Source organism: Taudactylus pleione, unplaced genomic scaffold (genome assembly GCF_031769625.1).
Source record: "Taudactylus pleione unplaced genomic scaffold, aTauple2 ptg001029l, whole genome shotgun sequence".
NCBI lineage: Eukaryota > Metazoa > Chordata > Amphibia > Anura > Myobatrachidae > Taudactylus > Taudactylus pleione.
In genome coordinates this window covers 435,643-453,080 of record NW_028285430.1, presented here as the reverse complement: position 1 = coordinate 453,080, position 17,438 = coordinate 435,643, and the positions used below count along the sequence as shown (strand labels likewise).

Genomic DNA, 17,438 nt, shown 5'->3' with positions numbered 1-17,438 from the left:
TTCAGTAGTAACTTCTAAATGATGAGAATGTTTATTTAACAACACGGTGCATAAATACAGCTTAAATATTGTTTTCATGTTGTAAGTCATGCTACTCTATCTATTATGAAAATATGAAGTAATCTAACAATGCTACCTGACCACAATTTGTTAAAACTTTTACTTAAATGTATGATTAAGGGTTTGTAATGGATATATTTACAGTACAAAACACATATTTTCTTTTCATTTCATGCAATCATGATGACAGAAAAATATTAATACTAAACCTTGTGTAACCATGCAAACATAGCTCAGTTAATCTCTTCGTGACTTTTGCCATACACAGACCTTGCCAAAATAGCTTAGTTGGGAGAGCGTTAGACTGAAGATCTAAAGGTCCCGGGTTTCAGCATGTTTGAGTACGTTTTTCCTTTTTTCCTTGAGTACTTATCAGTATTTAATTATTTCAAATGTAAACAACATCATTTCTTAACATAGTTGAGTATTCAGTAGTATCTTCTAAATGATGAGAATGTTTATTTAACAACACGGTGGATAAATACAGCTTAAATATTGTTTTCATGTTGTCCATCATGCTACTCTAACTATTATGAAAATTTGAAATAATCTAACAATGCTTCCTGACCACAATTTGATAAAACTTTTACTTAAATGTATAATTAAGGGTTTGCAATGGAAATATTTACAGTATAAAACACATATTTTCTTTTCATTTCATGCAATCATGATGACAGAAAAATATTGATTCTAAACCTTGTGTAACCATGCAAACATAGCTCAGTTGAGGTCTTAGTGACTTTTACCATACATAGACCTTGCTGAAATAGCTCAGTTGGGAGAGCGTTAGACTGAAGATCTAAAGGTCCCGGGTTTCGGCATGTTTGAGTGCATTTTTTTCTTTTTTCCTTGACTAGTGATAAGTATTTAATTATTTCAAATGTAAACATCATTTCTTAACATAGTTGAGTATTCAGTAGTAACTTCTAAATGATGAGAATGTTTATTTAACAACATGTTGCATAAATACAGCTTAAATATTGTTTTCATGTTGTAAGTCATGCTACTCTAACCATTATGAAAATTTGAAGTAATCTAACAATGCTTCCTGACCACAATTTGTTAAAACTTTTACTTAAATGTATGATTAAGGGTTTGTAATGGATATATTTACAGTATAAAACACATACTTTCTGTTCATTTCATGCAATCATGATGACAGAAAAATATTGATACTAAACCTTGTGTAACCATGCAAACATAGCTCAGTTGAGGTCTTAGTGACTTTTGCCATACACAGACTTTGCTGAAATAGCTCAGTTGGGAGAGCATTAGACTGAAGATCTAAAGGTCCCGGGTTTCAGCACGTTTGAGTTCCTTTTTTCTTATTTCGTTGAGTAGTTATCAGTATTTAAGTATTTCAAATGTAAACAACATCGTTTCTTAACATAGTTGAGTATTCAGTAGTAACTTCTAAATGATGAGAATGTCTATTTAATAACTCGGTGCATAAATACAGCTTAAATATTGTTTTCATGTTGTAAGTCATGCTACTCTATTATGAAAATTTGAAGTAATCTAACAATGCTTCCTGACCACAATTTGATAAAACTTTTACTTAAATGTACGATTAAGGGTTTGTAATTTATATATTTACAGTATAAAACACATCTTTTCTCTTCATTTCATGCAATCATGATGACAGAAAAATATTGATACTAAACCTTGTGTAACCATGCAAACATAGCTCAGTTGAGGTCTTAGTGACTTTTGCCATACACCGACCTTGCCGAAATAGCTCAGATCGGAGAGCGTTAGACTGAATATCGAAATGTCCCAGGTTCGAACCCGGGTTTCGGCATGTTTGAGTGCATTTTACTTTTTTCCTTGAGTAGTGATCAGAATTTAATTATTTCAAATTTAAACAACATAATTTCTTAACATAGTTGAGTATTCAGTAGTAACTTCTAAATGATGAGAATGTTTATTTAACAACACGGTGCATAAATACAGCTTAAATATTGTTTTCATGTTGTAAGTCATGCTACTCTATCTATTATGAAAATATGAAGTAATCTAACAATGCTACCTGACCACAATTTGTTAAAACTTTTACTTAAATGTATGATTAAGGGTTTGTAATGGATATATTTACAGTACAAAACACATATTTTCTTTTCATTTCAAGCAATCATGATGACAGAAAAATATTAATACTAAACCTTGTGTAACCATGCAAACATAGCTCAGTTAATCTCTTCGTGACTTTTGCCATACACAGACCTTGCCAAAATAGCTTAGTTGGGAGAGCGTTAGACTGAAGATCTAAAGGTCCCGAGTTTCGGCATGTTTGAGTATGTTTTTCCTTTTTTCCTTGAGTACTTATCAGTATTTAATTATTTCAAATGTAAACAACATCTTTTCTTAACATAGTTGAGTATTCAGTAGTATCTTCTAAATGATGAGAATGTTTATTAAACAACACGGTGGATAAATACAGCTTAAATATTGTTTTCATGTTGTCCATCATGCTACTCTAACTATTATGAAAATTTGAAGTAATCTAACAATGCTTCCTGACCACAATTTGTTAAAACTTTTACTTAAATGTATAATTAAGGGTTTGCAATGGATATATTTACAGTATAAAACACATATTTTCTTTTCATTTCATGCAATCATGATGACAGACAAATATTGATACTAAACCTTGTGTAACCATGCAAACATAGCTCAGGTGAGGTCTAAGTGACTTTTGCCATACACAGACTTTGCCGAAATAGCTCAGTTGGGAGAGCATAAGACTGAAGATTTAAAGGTCCCGGGTTTCAGCATGTTTGAGTACATTTTTTCTTTTTTCCTTGAGTAGTGATCAGTATTTAATTATTTCAAATTTAAACAACATCATTTCTTAACATAGTTGAGTATTCAGTAGTATCTTCTAAATGATGAGAATGTTTATTTAATAACACGGTGCATAAATACAGCTTAAATATTGTTTTCATGTTGTCCGTCATGCTACTCTATTATGAAAATTTGAAGTAATCTAACAATGCTTCCTGACCACAATTTGATAAAACTTTTACTTAAATGTACGATTAAGGGTTTGTAATTTATATATTTACAGTGTAAAACACATCTTTTCTCTTCATTTCATGCAACCATGATGACAGAAAAATATTGATACTTAACCTTGTGTAACCATGCAAACATAGCTCAGTTGAGGTCTTAGTGACTTTTGCCGTACACCGACTTTGCCGAAATAGTTCACTTGGGAGAGCGTTAGACTGAAGATCTAAAGTACCCGGGTTTCAGCATGTTTGAGTACGTTTTTCCTTTTTTCTTGAGTACTTATCAGTATTTAATTATTTCAAATGTAAACAACATAATTTCTTAACATAGTTGAGTATTCAGTAGTAACTTCTAAATGATGACAATGTTTATTTAACAACACGGTGCATAAATACAGCTTAAATATTGTTTTCATTTTGTAAGTCAAGCTACTCTAACTAATATGAAAATTTGAAGTAATCTAACAATGCTTCCTGACCACAATTTGTTAAAACTTTTACTTAAATGTATGATTAAGGGTTTGTAATGAATATATTTATAGTATAAAACACATATTTTCTTTTCATTTCATGCAATCATGATGACAGAAAAATATTGATACTGAACCTTGTATAGCCATGCAAATATAGCTCCATTGAGGTGTTTGTGACTTTTTCCATACAGAGCGCTTGCCGAAATAGCTCATTGGGAGAGCGTTAGACTGAAGATCTAAAGGTCCCTGGTTCGTTCCCGGGTTTTGGCATTTTTGAGTACATTTTTTCTTCTTTCCTTGAGTAGTGATCAGAATTTAATTACTTCAAATTTAAAAAACATAATTTCTTAACTTAGTTGAGTATTCAGTAGTAACTTCTAAATGACGAGAATGTTTATTTAACAACATGGTGCATAAATACAGCTTAAAAATTGTTTTCATGTTGTAAGTCATGCTACTCTAACCATTATGAAAATTTGAAGTAATCTAACAATGCTTCCTGACCACAATTTGTTAAAACTTTTACTTAAATGTATGATTTAGGGTTTGTAATGGATATATTTACAGTATAAAACACATATTTTCTGTTCATTTCATGCAATCATGATGACAGCAAAATATTGATACTAAACCTTGTGTAACCATGCAAACATAGCTCAGTTGAGGTCTTAGTGACTTTTGCCATACACAGACTTTGCCGAAATAGCTCAGTTGGGAGAGCATTAGACTGAAGATCTAAAGGTCCCGGGTTTCAGCACGTTTGAGTACCTTTTTTCTTATTTCCTTGAGTAGTTATCAGTATTTAAGTATTTCAAATGTAAACAACATCGTTTCTTAACATAGTTGAGTATTCAGTAGTAACTTCTAAATGATGAGAATGTTTATTTAACAACACGGTGCATAAATACAGCTTAAATATTGTTTTCATGTTGTCCGTCATGCTACTCTATTATGAAAATTTGAAGTAAACTAACTGCTTCCTGACCACAATTTGTTAAATCTTTTACTTAAATGTACGATTAAGGGTTTGTAATTTATATATTTACAGTATAAAACACATCTTTTCTCTTCATTTCATGCAATCATGATGACAGAAAAATATTGATACTAAACCTTGTGTAACCATGCAAACATAGCTCAGTTGAGGTCTTAGTGACTTTTGCCATACACCGACCTTGCCGAAAGAGCTCAGATCGGAGAGCGTTAGACTGAATATCGAAATGTCCCAGGTTCGAACCCGGGTTTCGGCATGTTTGAGTGCATTTTACTTTTTTCCTTGAGTAGTGATCAGAATTTAATTATTTCAAATTTAAACAACATAATTTCTTAACATAGTTGAGTATTCAGTAGTAACTTCTAAATGATGAGAATGTTTATTTAACAACACGGTGCATAAATACAGCTTAAATATTGTTTTCATGTTGTAAGTCATGCTACTCTATCTATTATGAAAATATGAAGTAATCTAACAATGCTACCTGACCACAATTTGTTAAAACTTTTACTTAAATGTATGATTAAGGGTTTGTAATGGATATATTTACAGTACAAAACACATATTTTCTTTTCATTTCATGCAATCATGATGACAGAAAAATATTAATACTAAACCTTGTGTAACCATGCAAACATAGCTCAGTTAATCTCTTCGTGACTTTTGCCATACACAGACCTTGCCAAAATAGCTTAGTTGGGAGAGCGTTAGACTGAAGATCTAAAGGTCCCGGGTTTCAGCATGTTTGAGTACGTTTTTCCTTTTTTCCTTGAGTACTTATCAGTATTTAATTATTTCAAATGTAAACAACATCATTTCTTAACATAGTTGAGTATTCAGTAGTATCTTCTAAATGATGAGAATGTTTATTTAACAACACGGTGGATAAATACAGCTTAAATATTGTTTTCATGTTGTCCATCATGCTACTCTAACTATTATGAAAATTTGAAATAATCTAACAATGCTTCCTGACCACAATTTGATAAAACTTTTACTTAAATGTATAATTAAGGGTTTGCAATGGAAATATTTACAGTATAAAACACATATTTTCTTTTCATTTCATGCAATCATGATGACAGAAAAATATTGATTCTAAACCTTGTGTAACCATGCAAACATAGCTCAGTTGAGGTCTTAGTGACTTTTACCATACATAGACCTTGCTGAAATAGCTCAGTTGGGAGAGCGTTAGACTGAAGATCTAAAGGTCCCGGGTTTCGGCATGTTTGAGTGCATTTTTTTCTTTTTTCCTTGACTAGTGATAAGTATTTAATTATTTCAAATGTAAACATCATTTCTTAACATAGTTGAGTATTCAGTAGTAACTTCTAAATGATGAGAATGTTTATTTAACAACATGTTGCATAAATACAGCTTAAATATTGTTTTCATGTTGTAAGTCATGCTACTCTAACCATTATGAAAATTTGAAGTAATCTAACAATGCTTCCTGACCACAATTTGTTAAAACTTTTACTTAAATGTATGATTAAGGGTTTGTAATGGATATATTTACAGTATAAAACACATACTTTCTGTTCATTTCATGCAATCATGATGACAGAAAAATATTGATACTAAACCTTGTGTAACCATGCAAACATAGCTCAGTTGAGGTCTTAGTGACTTTTGCCATACACAGACTTTGCTGAAATAGCTCAGTTGGGAGAGCATTAGACTGAAGATCTAAAGGTCCCGGGTTTCAGCACGTTTGAGTTCCTTTTTTCTTATTTCGTTGAGTAGTTATCAGTATTTAAGTATTTCAAATGTAAACAACATCGTTTCTTAACATAGTTGAGTATTCAGTAGTAACTTCTAAATGATGAGAATGTCTATTTAATAACTCGGTGCATAAATACAGCTTAAATATTGTTTTCATGTTGTAAGTCATGCTACTCTATTATGAAAATTTGAAGTAATCTAACAATGCTTCCTGACCACAATTTGATAAAACTTTTACTTAAATGTACGATTAAGGGTTTGTAATTTATATATTTACAGTATAAAACACATCTTTTCTCTTCATTTCATGCAATCATGATGACAGAAAAATATTGATACTAAACCTTGTGTAACCATGCAAACATAGCTCAGTTGAGGTCTTAGTGACTTTTGCCATACACCGACCTTGCCGAAATAGCTCAGATCGGAGAGCGTTAGACTGAATATCGAAATGTCCCAGGTTCGAACCCGGGTTTCGGCATGTTTGAGTGCATTTTACTTTTTTCCTTGAGTAGTGATCAGAATTTAATTATTTCAAATTTAAACAACATAATTTCTTAACATAGTTGAGTATTCAGTAGTAACTTCTAAATGATGAGAATGTTTATTTAACAACACGGTGCATAAATACAGCTTAAATATTGTTTTCATGTTGTAAGTCATGCTACTCTATCTATTATGAAAATATGAAGTAATCTAACAATGCTACCTGACCACAATTTGTTAAAACTTTTACTTAAATGTATGATTAAGGGTTTGTAATGGATATATTTACAGTACAAAACACATATTTTCTTTTCATTTCAAGCAATCATGATGACAGAAAAATATTAATACTAAACCTTGTGTAACCATGCAAACATAGCTCAGTTAATCTCTTCGTGACTTTTGCCATACACAGACCTTGCCAAAATAGCTTAGTTGGGAGAGCGTTAGACTGAAGATCTAAAGGTCCCGAGTTTCGGCATGTTTGAGTACGTTTTTCCTTTTTTCCTTGAGTACTTATCAGTATTTAATTATTTCAAATGTAAACAACATCTTTTCTTAACATAGTTGAGTATTCAGTAGTATCTTCTAAATGATGAGAATGTTTATTAAACAACACGGTGGATAAATACAGCTTAAATATTGTTTTCATGTTGTCCATCATGCTACTCTAACTATTATGAAAATTTGAAGTAATCTAACAATGCTTCCTGACCACAATTTGTTAAAACTTTTACTTAAATGTATAATTAAGGGTTTGCAATGGATATATTTACAGTATAAAACACATATTTTCTTTTCATTTCATGCAATCATGATGACAGACAAATATTGATACTAAACCTTGTGTAACCATGCAAACATAGCTCAGGTGAGGTCTAAGTGACTTTTGCCATACACAGACTTTGCCGAAATAGCTCAGTTGGGAGAGCATAAGACTGAAGATTTAAAGGTCCCGGGTTTCAGCATGTTTGAGTACATTTTTTCTTTTTTCCTTGAGTAGTGATCAGTATTTAATTATTTCAAATTTAAACAACATCATTTCTTAACATAGTTGAGTATTCAGTAGTATCTTCTAAATGATGAGAATGTTTATTTAATAACACGGTGCATAAATACAGCTTAAATATTGTTTTCATGTTGTCCGTCATGCTACTCTATTATGAAAATTTGAAGTAATCTAACAATGCTTCCTGACCACAATTTGATAAAACTTTTACTTAAATGTACGATTAAGGGTTTGTAATTTATATATTTACAGTGTAAAACACATCTTTTCTCTTCATTTCATGCAACCATGATGACAGAAAAATATTGATACTTAACCTTGTGTAACCATGCAAACATAGCTCAGTTGAGGTCTTAGTGACTTTTGCCGTACACCGACTTTGCCGAAATAGTTCACTTGGGAGAGCGTTAGACTGAAGATCTAAAGTACCCGGGTTTCAGCATGTTTGAGTACGTTTTTCCTTTTTTCTTGAGTACTTATCAGTATTTAATTATTTCAAATGTAAACAACATAATTTCTTAACATAGTTGAGTATTCAGTAGTAACTTCTAAATGATGACAATGTTTATTTAACAACACGGTGCATAAATACAGCTTAAATATTGTTTTCATTTTGTAAGTCAAGCTACTCTAACTAATATGAAAATTTGAAGTAATCTAACAATGCTTCCTGACCACAATTTGTTAAAACTTTTACTTAAATGTATGATTAAGGGTTTGTAATGAATATATTTATAGTATAAAACACATATTTTCTTTTCATTTCATGCAATCATGATGACAGAAAAATATTGATACTGAACCTTGTATAGCCATGCAAATATAGCTCCATTGAGGTGTTTGTGACTTTTTCCATACAGAGCGCTTGCCGAAATAGCTCATTGGGAGAGCGTTAGACTGAAGATCTAAAGGTCCCTGGTTCGTTCCCGGGTTTTGGCATTTTTGAGTACATTTTTTCTTCTTTCCTTGAGTAGTGATCAGAATTTAATTACTTCAAATTTAAAAAACATAATTTCTTAACTTAGTTGAGTATTCAGTAGTAACTTCTAAATGACGAGAATGTTTATTTAACAACATGGTGCATAAATACAGCTTAAAAATTGTTTTCATGTTGTAAGTCATGCTACTCTAACCATTATGAAAATTTGAAGTAATCTAACAATGCTTCCTGACCACAATTTGTTAAAACTTTTACTTAAATGTATGATTTAGGGTTTGTAATGGATATATTTACAGTATAAAACACATATTTTCTGTTCATTTCATGCAATCATGATGACAGCAAAATATTGATACTAAACCTTGTGTAACCATGCAAACATAGCTCAGTTGAGGTCTTAGTGACTTTTGCCATACACAGACTTTGCCGAAATAGCTCAGTTGGGAGAGCATTAGACTGAAGATCTAAAGGTCCCGGGTTTCAGCACGTTTGAGTACCTTTTTTCTTATTTCCTTGAGTAGTTATCAGTATTTAAGTATTTCAAATGTAAACAACATCGTTTCTTAACATAGTTGAGTATTCAGTAGTAACTTCTAAATGATGAGAATGTTTATTTAACAACACGGTGCATAAATACAGCTTAAATATTGTTTTCATGTTGTCCATCATGCTACTCTATTATGAAAATTTGAAGTAAACTAACTGCTTCCTGACCACAATTTGTTAAATCTTTTACTTAAATGTACGATTAAGGGTTTGTAATTTATATATTTACAGTATAAAACACATCTTTTCTCTTCATTTCATGCAATCTTGATGACAGAAAAATATTGATACTTAACCTTGTGTAACCATGCAAACATAGCTCAGTTGAGGTCTTAGTGACTTTTGCCATACACCGACCTTGCCGAAATAGCTCAGATCAGAGAACGTTAGACTGAATATCTAAATGTCCCTGGTTCGAACCCGGGTTTCGGCATGTTTGAGTGCATTTTACTTTTTTCCTTGAGTAGTGATCAGAATTTAATTATTTCAAATTTAAACAACATAATTTCTTAACATAGTTGAGTATTCAGTAGTAACTTCTAAATGATGAGAATGTTTATTTAACAACACGGTGCATAAATACAGCTTAAATATTGTTTTCATTTTGTAAGTCATGCTACTCTAACTATTATGAAAATTTGAAGTAATCTAACAATGCTTCCTGACCACAATTTGTTAAAACTTTTACTTAAATGTATGATTAAGGGTTTGTAATGGATATATTTATAGTATAAAACACATATTTTCTTTTCATTTCATGCAATCATGATGACAGAAAAATATTGATACTGAACCTTGTGTAGCCATGCAAATATAGCTGCGTTGAGGTCTTAGTGACTTTTTCCATACAGAGAACTTGCCGAAATAGCTCAGTTGGGAGAGCGTTAGACTGAAGATCTAAAGCTCCCTGGTTCGATCCCGGGTTTTGGCATTTTTGAGTACATTTTTTCTTCTTTCCTTGAGTAGTGATCAGAATTTAATTATTTCAAATTTAAACAACATAATTTCTTAACATAGTTGAGTATTCAGTAGTAACTTCTAAATGATGAGAATGTTTATTTAACAACACGGTGCATAAATACAGCTTAAATATTGTTTTCATGTTGTAAGTCATGCTACTCTAACTATTATGAAAATTTGAAGTAATCTAACAATGCTTCCTGACCACAATTTGTTAAAACTTTTACTTAAATGTATGATTAAGGGTTTGTAGTGGATATATTTACAGTACAAAACACTTATTTTCTTTTCATTTCATGCAATCTTGATGACAGAAAAATATTAATACTAAACCTTTTGTAACCATGCAAACATAGCTCAGTTGATGTCTTAGTGACTTTTGCCATACACAGACCTTGCCAATATAGCTTAGTTGGGAGAGCGTTAGACTGAAGATCTAAAGGTCCCGGGTTTCGGCATGTTTGAGTACATTTTTCCTTTTTTCCTTGAGAACTTATCAGTATTTAATTATTTCAAATGTAAACAACATCATTTCTTAACATAGTTGAGTATTCAGTAGTATCTTCTAAATAATGAGAATGTTTATTTAACAACACGGTGCATAAATACAGCTTAAATATTGTTTTCATGTTGTCCATCATGCTACTCTAACTATTATGAAAATTTGAAGTAATCTAACAATGCTTCCTGACCACAATTTGTTAAAACTTTTACTTAAATGTATGATTAAGGGTTTGTAGTGGATATATTTATAGTTTAAAACACATATTTTCTTTTCATTTCATGCAATCATGATGACAGAAAAATATTGATACTGAACCTTGTGTAACCATGCAAATATAGCTCAGTTGAGGTCTTAGTGACTTTTTCCATACAGAGACCTTGCCGAAATAGCTCAGTTGGGAGAGCGTTAGACTGAAGATCTAAAGGTCCCTGGTTCGATCCCGGGTTTCGGCATTTTTGAGCACATTTTTTCTTCTTTCCTTGAGTAGTGATCAGAATTTAATTATTTCAAATTTAAAAAACATAATTTCTTAACATAGTTGAGTATTCAGTAGTAAGTTCTCAATGATGAGAATGTTTATTTAACAACATGGTGCATACATACAGCTTAAATATTGTTTTCATGTTGTAAGTAAGGCTTCTCTAACCATTATGAAAATTTGAAGTAATCTCAATGCTTCCTGACCACAATTTGTTAAAACTTTTACTTAAATGTATGATTAAGGGTTTGTAATGGATATATTTACAGTATAATACACATATTTTCTGTTCATTTCATGCAATCATGATGACAGAAAAATATTGATACTAAACCTTGTGTAACCATGCAAACATAGCTCAGTTGAGGTCTTAGTGACTTTTTGCCATACACAGACTTTGCCGAATTAGCTCAGTTGGTAGAGCGTTAGACTGAAGATCTAAAGGTCCCGGGTTTCATCAAGTTTGAGTACCTTTTTTCTTATTTCCTTGAGTAGTTAACAGTATTTAAGTATTTCAAATGTAAACAACATCGTTTATTAACATAGTTGAGTATTCAGTAGTAACTTCTAAATGATGAGAATGTTTATTTAACAACACGGTGCATAAATACAGCTTAAATATTGTTTTCAAGTTGTCCGTCATGCTACTCTATTATGAAAATTTGAAGTAAACTAACTGCTTCCTGACCACAATTTGTTAAATCTTTTACTTAAATGTACAATTAAGGGTTTGTAATTTTTATATTTACAGTATAAAACACATCTTTTCTCTTCATTTCATGCAATCATGATGACAGAAAAATATTGATACTTAACCTTGTGTAACCATGCAAACATAGCTCAGTTGAGGTCTTAGTGACTTTTGCCATCCACAGACCTTGCCGAAATGGCTCAGTTCGGAGAGCGTTAGACTGAAAATCTAAAGGTCCCTGGTTCGAACCCGGGTATCGGCATGTTTCAGTGCATTTTTCTTTTTTCCTTGAGTAGTGATCAGAATTTAATTATTTCAAATTTAAAAAACATAATTTCTTAACATAGTTGAGTATTCAGTAGTAACTTCTAAATGATGAGAATGTTTATTTAATAACACGGTGCATAAATACAGCTTAAATATTGTTTTCATGTTGTCCGTCATGCTACTCTATTATGAAAATTTGAAGTAATCTAACAATGCTTCCTGACCACAATTTGATAAAACTTTTACTTAAATGTACGATTAAGGGTTTGTAATTTATATATTTTCAGTGTAAAACACATCTTTTCTCTTCATTTCATGCAACCATGATGACAGAAAAATATTGATACTTAACCTTGTGTAACCATGCAAACATAGCTCAGTTGAGGTCTTAGTGACTTTTGCCGTACACCGACCTAGCCGAAATAGCTCAGTTGGGAGAGCGTTAGACTGAAGATCTAAAGGTCCCGGGTTTTGGCATTTTTGAGTACGTTTTTCCTTCTTTCCTTGAGTACTTATCAGTATTTAATTATTTCAAATGTAAACAACATCATTTCTTAACATAGTTGAGTATTCAGTAGTGTCTTCTAAATGATGAGAATGTTTATTTAACACGGTGCATAAATACAGCTTAAATATTGTTTTCATGTTGTCCATCATGCTACTCTAACTATTATGAAAATTTGAAGTAATCTAACAATGCCTCCTGACCACAATTTGTTAAAACTTTTACTTAAATGTATGATTAAGGGTTTGTAATGGATATATTTACAGTATAAAACACATATTTTCTGTTCATTTCATGCAATCATGATGACAGAAAAATATTGATACTAAACCTTGAGTAACCATGCAAACATAGCTCAGTTGAGGTCTTAGTGACTTTTGCCATACACAGACTTTGCCGAAATAGCTCAGTTAGGAGAGCATTAGACTGAAGATCTAAAGGTCCCGGGTTTCAGCACGTTTGAGTACCTTTTTTCTTATTTCCTTGAGTAGTTATCAGTATTTAAGTATTTCAAATGTAAACAACATCGTTTCTTAACATAGTTGAGTATTCAGTAGTAACTTCTAAATGATGAGAATGTTTATTTAACAACACGGTGCATAAATACAGCTTAAATATTGTTTTCATGTTGTCCGTCATGCTACTCTATTATGAAAATTTGAAGTAAACTAACTGCTTCCTGACCACAATTTGTTAAATCTTTTACTTAAATGTACAATTAAGGGATTGTAATTTATATATTTACAGTATAAAACACATCTTTTCTCTTCATTTCATGCAATCATGATGACAGAAAAATATTGATACTTAACCTTGTGTAACCATGCAAACATAGCTCAGTTGAGGTCTTAGTGACTTTTGCCATACACAGACCTTGGCGAAATAGCTCAATCGGAGAGCGTTAGACTGAAGATCTAAAGGTCCCTCGTTCGAACCCGGGTTTCGGCATGTTAGAGTGCATTTTTCTTTTTTCCTTGAGTAGTGATCAGAATTTAATTATTTCAAATTTTAAAAACATAATTTCTTAACATAGTTGAGTATTCAGTAGTAAGTTATAAATGATGAGAATATTTATTTAATAACACGGTGCATAAATACAGCTTAAATATTGTTTTCATGTTGTCCGTCATGCTACTCTATTATGAAAATTTTAAGTAATCTAACAATGCTTCCTGACCACAATTTGATAAAACTTTTACTTAAATGTACGATTAAGGGTTTGTAATTTATATATTTTCAGTGTAAAACACATCTTTTCTCTTCATTTCATGCAACCATGATGACAGAAAAATATTGATACGTAACCTTGTGTAACCATGCAAACATAGCTCAGTTGAGGTCTAGTGACTTTTGCCGTACACCGACCTAGCATAAATCGCTCAGTTGGGAGAGCGTTAGACTGAAGATCTAAACGTCCCGGGTTTCGGCATGTTTGAGTACGTTTTTCCTTTTTTCCTTGAGTACTTATCAGTATTTAATTATTTCAAATGTAAACAACATCATTTCTTAACATAGTTGAGTATTCAGTAGTATCTTCTAAATGATGAGAATGTTTATTTAACACGGTGCATAAATACAGCTTAAATATTGTTTTCATGTTGTCCATCATGCTACTCTATTATGAAAACAATGCTTCCTGACCACAATTTGTTAAAACTTTTACTTAAATGTATGATTAAGGGTTTGTAGTGGATATATTTATAGTATAAAACACATATTTTCTTTTCATTTCATGCAATCATGATGACAGAAAAATATTGATACTGAACCTTGTGTAACCATCCAAATATAGCTCAGTTGAGGTCTTAGTGACTTTTATCATATAGAGACCTTGCTGAAATAGCTCAGTTGGGAGAGCGTTAGACTGAAAATCTAAAGATCCCGGGTTTCGGCATGTTGGAGTGCATTTTTTTCTTTTTTTCCTTGAGTAGTTTTCATTCTTTAAGTATTTCAAATGTAAACAACATCGTTTCTTAACATAGTTGAGTATTCAGTAGTAACTTCTAAATGATGAGAATGTTTATTTAACAACACGGTGCAAAAATACAGCTTAAATATTGTTTTCATGTTGTAAGTCATGCTACTCTAACCATTATGAAAATTTGAAGTAATCTAACAATGCTTCCTGACCACAATTTGTTAAAACTTTTACTTAAATGTATGATTAAGGGTTTGTAAAGGATATATTTACATTATAAAAACATATTTTCTGTTCATTTCATGCAATCATGATGACAGAAAAATATTGATACTAAACCTTGAGTAACCATGCAAACATAGCTCAGTTGAGGTCTTAGTGACTTTTGCCATACACAGACTTTGCCGAAATAGCTCAGTTGGGAGAGCATTAGACTGAAGATCTAAAGGTCCCGGGTTTCAGCAAGTTTGAGTACCTTTTTTCTTATTTCCTTGAGTAGTTATCAGTATTTAAGTATTTCAAATGTAAACAACATCGTTTCTTAACATAGTTGAGTATTCAGTAGTAACTTCTAAATGATGAGAATGTTTATTTAACAACACGGTGCATAAATACAGCTTAAATATTGTTTTCATGTTGTCCGTCATGCTACTCTATTATGAAAATTTGAAGTAAACTAACTGCTTCCTGACCACAATTTGTTAAATCTTTTACTTAAATGTACAATTAAGGGTTTGTAATTTATATATTTACAGTATAAAACACATCTTTTCTCTTCATTTCATGCAATCATGATGACAGAAAAATATTGATACTTAACCTTGTGTAACCATGCAAACATAGCTCAGTTGAGGTCTTAGTGACTTTTTCCATACACAGACCTTGGCGAAATAGCTCATTCGGAGAGCGTTAGACTGAAGATCTAAAGGTCCCTCGTTCGAACCCGGGTTTCGGCATGTTAGAGTGCATTTTTCTATTTTCCTTGAGTAGTGATCAGAATTTAATTATTTCAAATTCAAAAAACATAATTTCTTAACATAGTTGAGTATTCAGTAGTAAGTTCTAAATGATGAGAATGTTTATTTAATAACACGGTGCATAAATACAGCTTAAATATTGTTTTCATGTTGTCCGTCATGCTACTCTATTATGAAAATTTGAAGTAATCTAACAATGCTTCCTGACCACAATTTGATAAAACTTTTACTTAAATGTACGATTAAGGGTTTGTAATTTATATATTTTCAGTGTAAAACACATCTTTTCTCTTCATTTCATGCAACCATGATGACAGAAAAATATTGATACTTAACCTTGTGTAACCATGCAAACATAGCTCAGTTGAGGTCTTAGTGACTTTTGCCGTACACCGACCTAGCCGAAATAGCTCAGTTGGGAGAGCGTTAGACTGAAGATCTAAAGGTCCCGGGTTTCGGCATGTTTGAGTACGTTTTTCCTTTTTTCCTTGAGTACTTATCAGTATTTAATTATTTCAAATGTAAACAACATCATTTCTTAACATAGTTGAGTATTCAGTAGTATCTTCTAAATGATGAGAATGTTTATTTAACACGGTGCATAAATACAGCTTAAATATTGTTTTCATGTTGTCCATCATGCTACTCTAACTATTATGAAAATTTGAAGTAATCTAACAATGCTTCCTGACCACAATTTGTTAAAACTTTTACTTAAATGTATGATTAAGGGTTTGTAATGGATATATTTACAGTATAAAACACATATTTTCTTTTAATTTCATGCAATCATTATGACAGAAAAAAATTAATACTAAACCTTGTGTAACCATGCAAACATAGCTCAGTTGATGTCTTAGTGACTTTTGCCATACACAGACCTTGCCAAAATAGCTTAGTTGGGAGAGCATTAGACTGAAGATCTAAAGGTCCCGGGTTTCGGCATGTTTGAGTACGTTTTTCCTTTTTTCCTTGAGTACTTATCAGTATTTAATTATTTCAAATGTAAACAACATCATTTCTTAACATAGTTGAGTATTCAGTAGTATCTTCTAAATGATGAGAATGTTTATTTAACAACACGGTGCATAAATACAGCTTAAATATTGTTTTCATGTTGTCCATCATGCTACTCTAACTATTATGAAAATTTGAAGTAATCTAACAATGCTTCCTGACCACAATTTGTTAAAACTTTTACTTAAATGTATGAATAAGGGTTTGTAGTGGATATATTTATAGTATAAAACACATATTTTCTTTTCATTTCATGCAATCATGATGACAGAAAAATATTGATACTGAACCTTGTGTAACCATGCAAATATAGCTCAGTTGAGGTCTTAGTGATTTTTTCCATATAGAGACCTTGCTGAAATAGCTCAGTTGGGAGAGCGTTAGACTGAAAATCTAAAGATCCCGGGTTTCGGCATGTTGGAGTGCATTTTTTTCTTTTTTTCCTTGAGTAGTTATCAGTATTTAAGTATTTCAAATGTAAACAACATCGTTTCTTAACATAGTTGAGTATTCAGTAGTAACTTCTAAATGATGAGAATTTTTATTTAACAACACGGTGCAAAAATACAGCTTAAATATTGTTTTCATGTTGTAAGTCATGCTACTCTAACCATTATGAAAATTTGAAGTAATCTAACAATGCTTCCTGACCACAATTTGTTAAAACTTTTACTTAAATGTATGATTAAGGGTTTGTAAAGGATATATTTACATTATAAAACACATATTTTCTGTTCATTTCATGCAATCATGATGACAGAAAAATATTGATACTAAACCTTGAGTAACCATGCAAACATAGCTCAGTTGAGGTCTTAGTGACTTTTGCCATACACAGACTTTGCCGAAATAGCTCAGTTGGGAGAGCATTAG

General features: G+C 31.5%; 2 non-coding genes across 2 annotated transcripts; both read left to right on the top strand.

The window, feature by feature from the left end:
* Positions 1-10,105: 10,105 nt before the first annotated feature.
* TRNAF-GAA (transfer RNA phenylalanine (anticodon GAA)) lies at positions 10,106-10,178 on the top strand. The gene has a single exon. It is a non-coding gene; the product is annotated as a tRNA-Phe (tRNA).
* A 913-nt stretch (positions 10,179-11,091) lies between these two features.
* On the top strand, positions 11,092-11,164 carry TRNAF-GAA (transfer RNA phenylalanine (anticodon GAA)). Its single transcript has one exon. It is a non-coding gene; the product is annotated as a tRNA-Phe (tRNA).
* The last annotated feature ends 6,274 nt before the right edge of the window (positions 11,165-17,438 follow it).